Here is a 6,634-nt window from a genome sequence, read left to right as displayed (position 1 = left end):
AATGATCTAAGGGATAAAGATAGCAAAAAAATGAAATCCATGAGAAAAATTTAGGTCATCAAACAATTCAAAGGTCTAGTTCAAGAGTCACTTAAGGTGAGTTAGACAGATAAGAGATGGATTATAGTGCAACATCAGTTAAGTAGTTAAGGAAGTAGTTTGGGAGGCAAATCTAGTAGTTCTAGTTGAGTTCAAGACTCCACATGGATGCATCATCAGTTGAAAATCACTTTAGACCTATTCACTTTCAGTTAGCATCACTTTTGAGGGAATTTTTGCCTGATCTTGGATCAATTTCAACCCTAGACCACCTTCATATGCAAGTTGGATAAGATTCCAAGAAGAGGATTCTAAGCTGGAGTTGGAGTTCGACCTCAATCACATCTTTTTGTCTCAAATCAACTCCTCCTTTCTATAAAGCTTCTTTCTTCTTCCTGCTTTCTTAGACCTTTTCTTTCTCTCAACTTGTATTGTAGCTATTCAAAGCTCTTTCAAGTTTAAGAGAAGCATTGTTACTCACATTTTCTAAGTTTTCTAACAACAACATTCCTTTATTTTTCAATAAAATAGCAGCATATTCCTTCTTGATACTTATTGCATTATGTTATGAATGAATGATTTGACGAATTTTCTGTAATTTATGTTTGAAATCCTCTAATTTTGTCTCATTCAATCAGTATTTGGTGTAAAAATATACATGGTAGATTCATGTCCTAGATTGTGTTAATTGATTTTGATGGTTTGTAGTTGTGAAAACTAGTGGTTCTCCTCCAAACAAGCCTTAAGATCAACCCTCTTTGTTGAAATATTTATGCATCACATGTTCAGTTAAGTTGTGAAAGTTTCAGATCTATTTGTTGAAATGTATTGTGATTTAAACAAGTTGTAAATCTCAATTAGTTTTTGGTGTTTCACCTCCTCCTAGGATATGTCTCAATTCCAGTTATTCTTCTATCCATTTTCCCATCAAGATTAGTTTCAGGAGGTTCATCAAGGAAACCAACCCTCTTTGGAGATTCACCTTCATTACAAGCAACCCATGGGCTCAAAGGTGTTTCCATGTTTCACGAGATTGTTAACCTCCCAGCTTAGCAACACGACATAATCCTTCATGACAACACTTACATAGATTGTCATATGTGATTTCCACTCACAATATTTGTAAGGAGTTATAATAGGAATTTTTGTTTGATACATGATGTAGAAATGCATAAAGAAGTGTTAAAATAAATAGAACCTAAGAACACCAATACACCCCCACTCTTTTCACTAGTCTCAAAAATCACCAACCCTCAAATATTACAACATTGGCACTTTATATTTTAGCATGATTACAAAGTTTTTCCCAAATTACAATAGTGTCAAGACCCACAATGGTAAAAATTAGCTCTATAGTTGTGTAGTGCTCAGTACTAGCTTCAACCTACAATATCTGAAAAGAATGGCACAAAAACCAATTAAGACTAGAATGAACAGAAAGTGATCATCTTTAGCTTCCCAACAAAATCTTGTTTGCTAAAATTTGACAACTAAGATAAAAGATATGAATTTTAAAAAAAATTCCTACGAGAAAGATCTTTCTAACAAAAACTTGTTTTTCTTTTGATTCAATTTTGCAAAATATATTCAATAAATGAAAAAACTAATAGAAACCCAAATATTTTGATACTCAAAACAAAAATCATAAAACATTTTTCTTTTTAGCAAGCACAAGATGAAAAAATGATGAAAAATTAACCTTCAACTTGTAGAAAAACAAACATGCAACATTTTTTTGGATAGCGTTTTACGTAAGATTTTCTTGATATCTACAAAATATAACACATACCCAAAAAAAAAATATGTTGTTAATAATAAAACACAAAATCCATTTTTCTATGACTTGCAAAACATATAATTTGATGCAAAAATGAAAATACCTCTAATAAAAAATCAAATCCAAACCCTTGCCACTATTTTTTTATGCTTTGATTTTAGTGAAATGAAAACCAAAATTGACTTTCTTGAGCCTTCTCGACACCATGGAACAACTAAAAATGTCATCGGGACAATAAAAAATGTTACAAACACCCATATTTCATAAAATATTGGACAAAACCCACAAAGATTAAAAAAAACTCTAACTTTTTTGTTTCTCCAGTTCACCTGAAGATGCAAGAGAAAAGCATCTTGGGTTACCTATAGAAAATTTATTAGCCCCCACCCTATGCCCTCCTCTTGCCACTCAAATTTATCAAATAAGAAAACTAAATTTATTCTTGCACTAGAATAGCTCTAATATCATGTTGGAATCTGAAAAGAAAAATAACCTAGAATACATAGTGCAAATGAATAGAAATAAAACTACGAATATAAATGATACAAGATCAAAATAACAACACAAAGTCTCCAAGAGATGCAAATGTTGCAAAATAAAACACTAAGAGAATGTAAGAGCAAATAGCTAAAAAAATAAAATGCAAAGACTAGCTAGGAGATGAGCACATATAGAAAATGAAAGGGGAGAGGTGGCAAATATGACAAATGAAAATAGTTCACCACAATAGCCTAAAATAGGCAAGTGTAATTCCCATGGAAGATGTCAACATCTTACATCCACTCACACTAATACTCACATTATTAATCCTAATCAAGCTTAATTATAGGAAAAACCTAGGAATATGAAAAATAAATAACTAATGAGGAAATAATAACCTGCACTAACACTCTTCGACTCAACAATACATTTGGAAATAATGTATTAAGCCATATAACTTCTTTATAAGCATAAATCACTGTCATGTACTCAACTTTTGTAATGGATATAAATCAAGAACAAATTATTGATTTGCTATCTAACAGATAATATCATTGAATCAAGTGAAAATGTAACCATTAGTGGATCTCTTATTATATATATCACCTATCCAATTTGAATTCACAAATGCACAAAACATTCAATAAGTTTTGATCCCCTAAAAAAGCATCATGATAACAAAGAGCACTTAGAAGCACCCACAAGTATGTGAATACCCTCTTAGCTACATGCCACAATAATCATCTAAGATAGGCCATGAAATGGTTGATTTCTATTGCTTGGTAATGTTTAGTCTAGTAAAAACTATATCATTCATCAAACTCCCAATAACACTAGAATAAGGTTCTTGAGCCTTGAACCATATCCTCCATCTTATTAGGTGAACTTGGAAATTGCTATATAGATAATTTGATTTCCACTAAGATAGGAACAAATAGTAGTTTGCAAGTAATCACGATGAGTCTCTCTAAAATTGAGTTTGCATACATGCTTTGGCCTAACCAAAGAATTTTTGCTAGCACTTTCAATCTCCATATCTAAAATAATTTGACAACTCCCAAATCCATCTCAAATTGTGTTAAAAGCTAAGCATTCAAGTCACAAATCACATCCTCACTCTTATTATAATTAAATGTCATCAATGGACAATGTAATAACAAGGAGTCAATCATCATCCATCTTATGATATATGTGATGATTCAATTTGGGTCTGAAAAATATAAAGCCCAAGACAAAGGAGTCAAATGTCTAGTTCTACATCTCATGAGATTATTTGAGGCTATACAAATACTTTTTAACTCACAATACAAATATTCTTTACCTTCTTCTACATAGTGCTCTGGATGTGTTATGTTGATCTCTTCCTCTAGATCTTTGATTTTTTTTTGCAACCATAATAACCCATTTCCACATAACCCCAAGAGGGAAAATATACAAACAAGTACTTAAAATCTGCAATGCAAAAGTGTAATAACTTCACATTTGTTGCTTTGAGTTGCCTATTATTGGCATAATATTTGATCATGTATTAGAGGTCGTGCTTGTGTATGTTTTTGATTAAGGAAAATCAGGTTTTAAGGGACCCGAAACCCACTTACAATACGAAAGATGAGCAAGAAAGAAACAGGAGAAGAAAAGACCAAGACAAAATAGTTGTAAAAGACCAACACAAAAACCGACAACTAGGACAACATGGCCTTAGCGGCTTCTCTCAAATCATTGCTCTCCTGTTTCAGCTGGATGTCTTTCGTTTTGGTCTCCATATCAATGGTAGTCTGCCTGGTCGATCGCTTGGAGATTTGATGGGTGGAGCTGGAGGTCGGTACATCTTCAATGATTACCAAGTTCTTATCCTGATTTTTCCTCTCTAAGTGATGCACCAAGGCATTCATATTATGTGACGAAACTCTTAAGACCTCAAAGTTGTGGTTCATGAAACTTTTCAAAACCTTCTCGGTTTGAGCAACTTGAGTGATGATGTTATCTTTATCCGCCTCATCCTTTTCTTTTACAATTCTGATAACATCCTCCAAATGTTTCAAATCCCCTTTTATTAGGTCTTTTTCCAACCAGTCCTGCATTTCAATTTCCTCCTCAGCTTCACTGGTTTCCATCTCCTCACTCTTTTTCCCCAAATTTGTTTCCTTAATCAAATTGTGCATCTTATTTTCCAGGTCCCTCTGTTTGCTCTGAATGCTAGTTATGTTGTCAATAACCCACTTCTGAAAATTGAAGGATTCCAGAGTGCAATTTCGGGCAGTATTCAGAATAGTATTTGTCGACTCCCTACCCTACTTAGTGCCCACAGAATTTGGGTTGTCTTCCTCCATAGAGTTTGGGGCGACATTCTTGCTATCCGAGCCCATAGGGTTAGAATAAGGGTTTTCAGAATTAACATCTTTTTTCCCTTCTTCCTCTTCTCCAACGTTCTCTTCCTTCTCACTCTCCATTTTTGTCTCAATAGCCTTCCCCTTTTCCTCCTCCAAATCATAATGCACCTCCATTTCCACATTATCTATATCAGCTCTCTGTTTTTTATTGGTAGGGGCATTAGACTGGTCATCATCAGATTCAAAATCTTTACAGCTCTCAGAAACATGTGCATTGGTTACCAGGTCATCATCCTTGGTAGCCCTAGCTTTCTCCTTTAGGTATTCATAAATTAGCAAGATAAGCCCCTGATGGGCTATGGGGTAAGAATTAGGCTTTTTGGCGTGATCAGCCAAACTCTCATTCAGAGAAGAAGCTAAGTAAAATGGCAAGAAAATCTTAACCCCATGGTGGAAATGATTAAGAATTGCAAAATGATAATTATAGATTTTGGTAAATCTATCATCAACAGTAAGAAACTCCATCAAGACCCTTAAAACTTTCTGCCAAAAAGATTTTACCTGCCGGGGAAGGTAGTAGGAGATGATGTCTTTCTTGGCCAACCTAGCCTTCTCATCCTCCGATTTCGGGAAGTTTTTAAACACTTCAACAACATACTTCCGGTCTCTAGAGAATTTTGTGCCCTCCTTCTGAAGACACGTGACCTCCGCAACTAGATCCTCATCAATTTTCCATGTCTCCCCAAACAAGGTGACTTTGTTGCTGTTTCAGCCCCTAGCAAAGCCATGAGATACCAAATTTCTGCTTCCATGCAGCTTTTCCATATAGTCGATGAAACCATATCTATGAAGCCTCCTCCATACTTTCTGTTCACTCTTCCAATTTTTGCAAGCAGAGGGCTCATTCCTGTTTAAATTACCTCCCATATTGAACAACAAGTCGAAGTACCCAAATGTGTATCTCACAATCTGCAGGTTTAACCACAAGTTCTTGTGCAAATTCTGGAATAACAGAACAGAGCCCCTTCTGTGGTTTTAAAAATAATGATAATGGCCTCACAAAACCGGCACTTATTATTATAATCCCCATCACACATTTGATCATGAAACCGTTGCCTAAAAGCAATCATTAACTAACAGTTCATTTGCCCCCAAACTCTGTCTTTGATATCCAAACCCCAAAAGATAATCATGATTTTAAATTGACCCATTGATGCGATCAAATAATAATTGCTCTCTAACATCCCTTTTACAATGGGTCTCTCCGATATATTTAACCTCCACCTCTAAATTGACCCTTTCATTAGCTAAAAGGTCTGCAACCTTATTGCCTTCCCTTAGAGTGTGAGTTATGAGAATACTAACATAGTCATTTAATAATTTTTTAGCTCTTTCAACTATATTAGTAATATTTCAAGATACAGAACTAGTACCTTTAAGGGCCTAGATGATATTGAGGGAGTCCCCTTCCAGCGAGATGTTTTTAAATTTGAATCCCTGAGCAAGCTGGAGACTTTTTAGCATAGCCTTAGCTTCAACCACCTGATTATTTTGGACCCCAAAAGGAGAAGCAATAGCCGCAATACAAACACCTTGAGCATTTCTAATGACTCCTCCATCACCGGACTTCCCAGGGTTGCCTTTAGCCACCCCATCAAAATTCACCTTTATCCATTCATGATTAGGAAAACGCCAAACAATATTATCCCTCCTCTTCTTATTGTCTGATCTGCAAACCTTGTGGATTAAGTTCCATTCAGTAAGGATGCCTTTTTCAATTTCATTCATATCAATAAAAAGCCATTGTTTATTATTCCTGTGAGGAATATTTATGTTTTCTTTTATAGCCCTGCAAACTTTTTCAAAGACCACCTGAGAGGTGCACTTAGCTTTCCTAAATATTCTGTTATTTCTCTCTTTCCAGATTCTCCAGCAAGTCATGGGGAGGATCAGGGACCAAAGGTTCTTGATAAGAGGAAATTTGGTGGGGAAGGTCCATTGCCATATA

This window comes from Cryptomeria japonica, chromosome 11 (assembly GCF_030272615.1).
Source record: "Cryptomeria japonica chromosome 11, Sugi_1.0, whole genome shotgun sequence".
Classification (NCBI taxonomy): Eukaryota; Viridiplantae; Streptophyta; class Pinopsida; order Cupressales; family Cupressaceae; genus Cryptomeria; species Cryptomeria japonica.
This window is presented reverse-complemented; position numbering follows the sequence as displayed.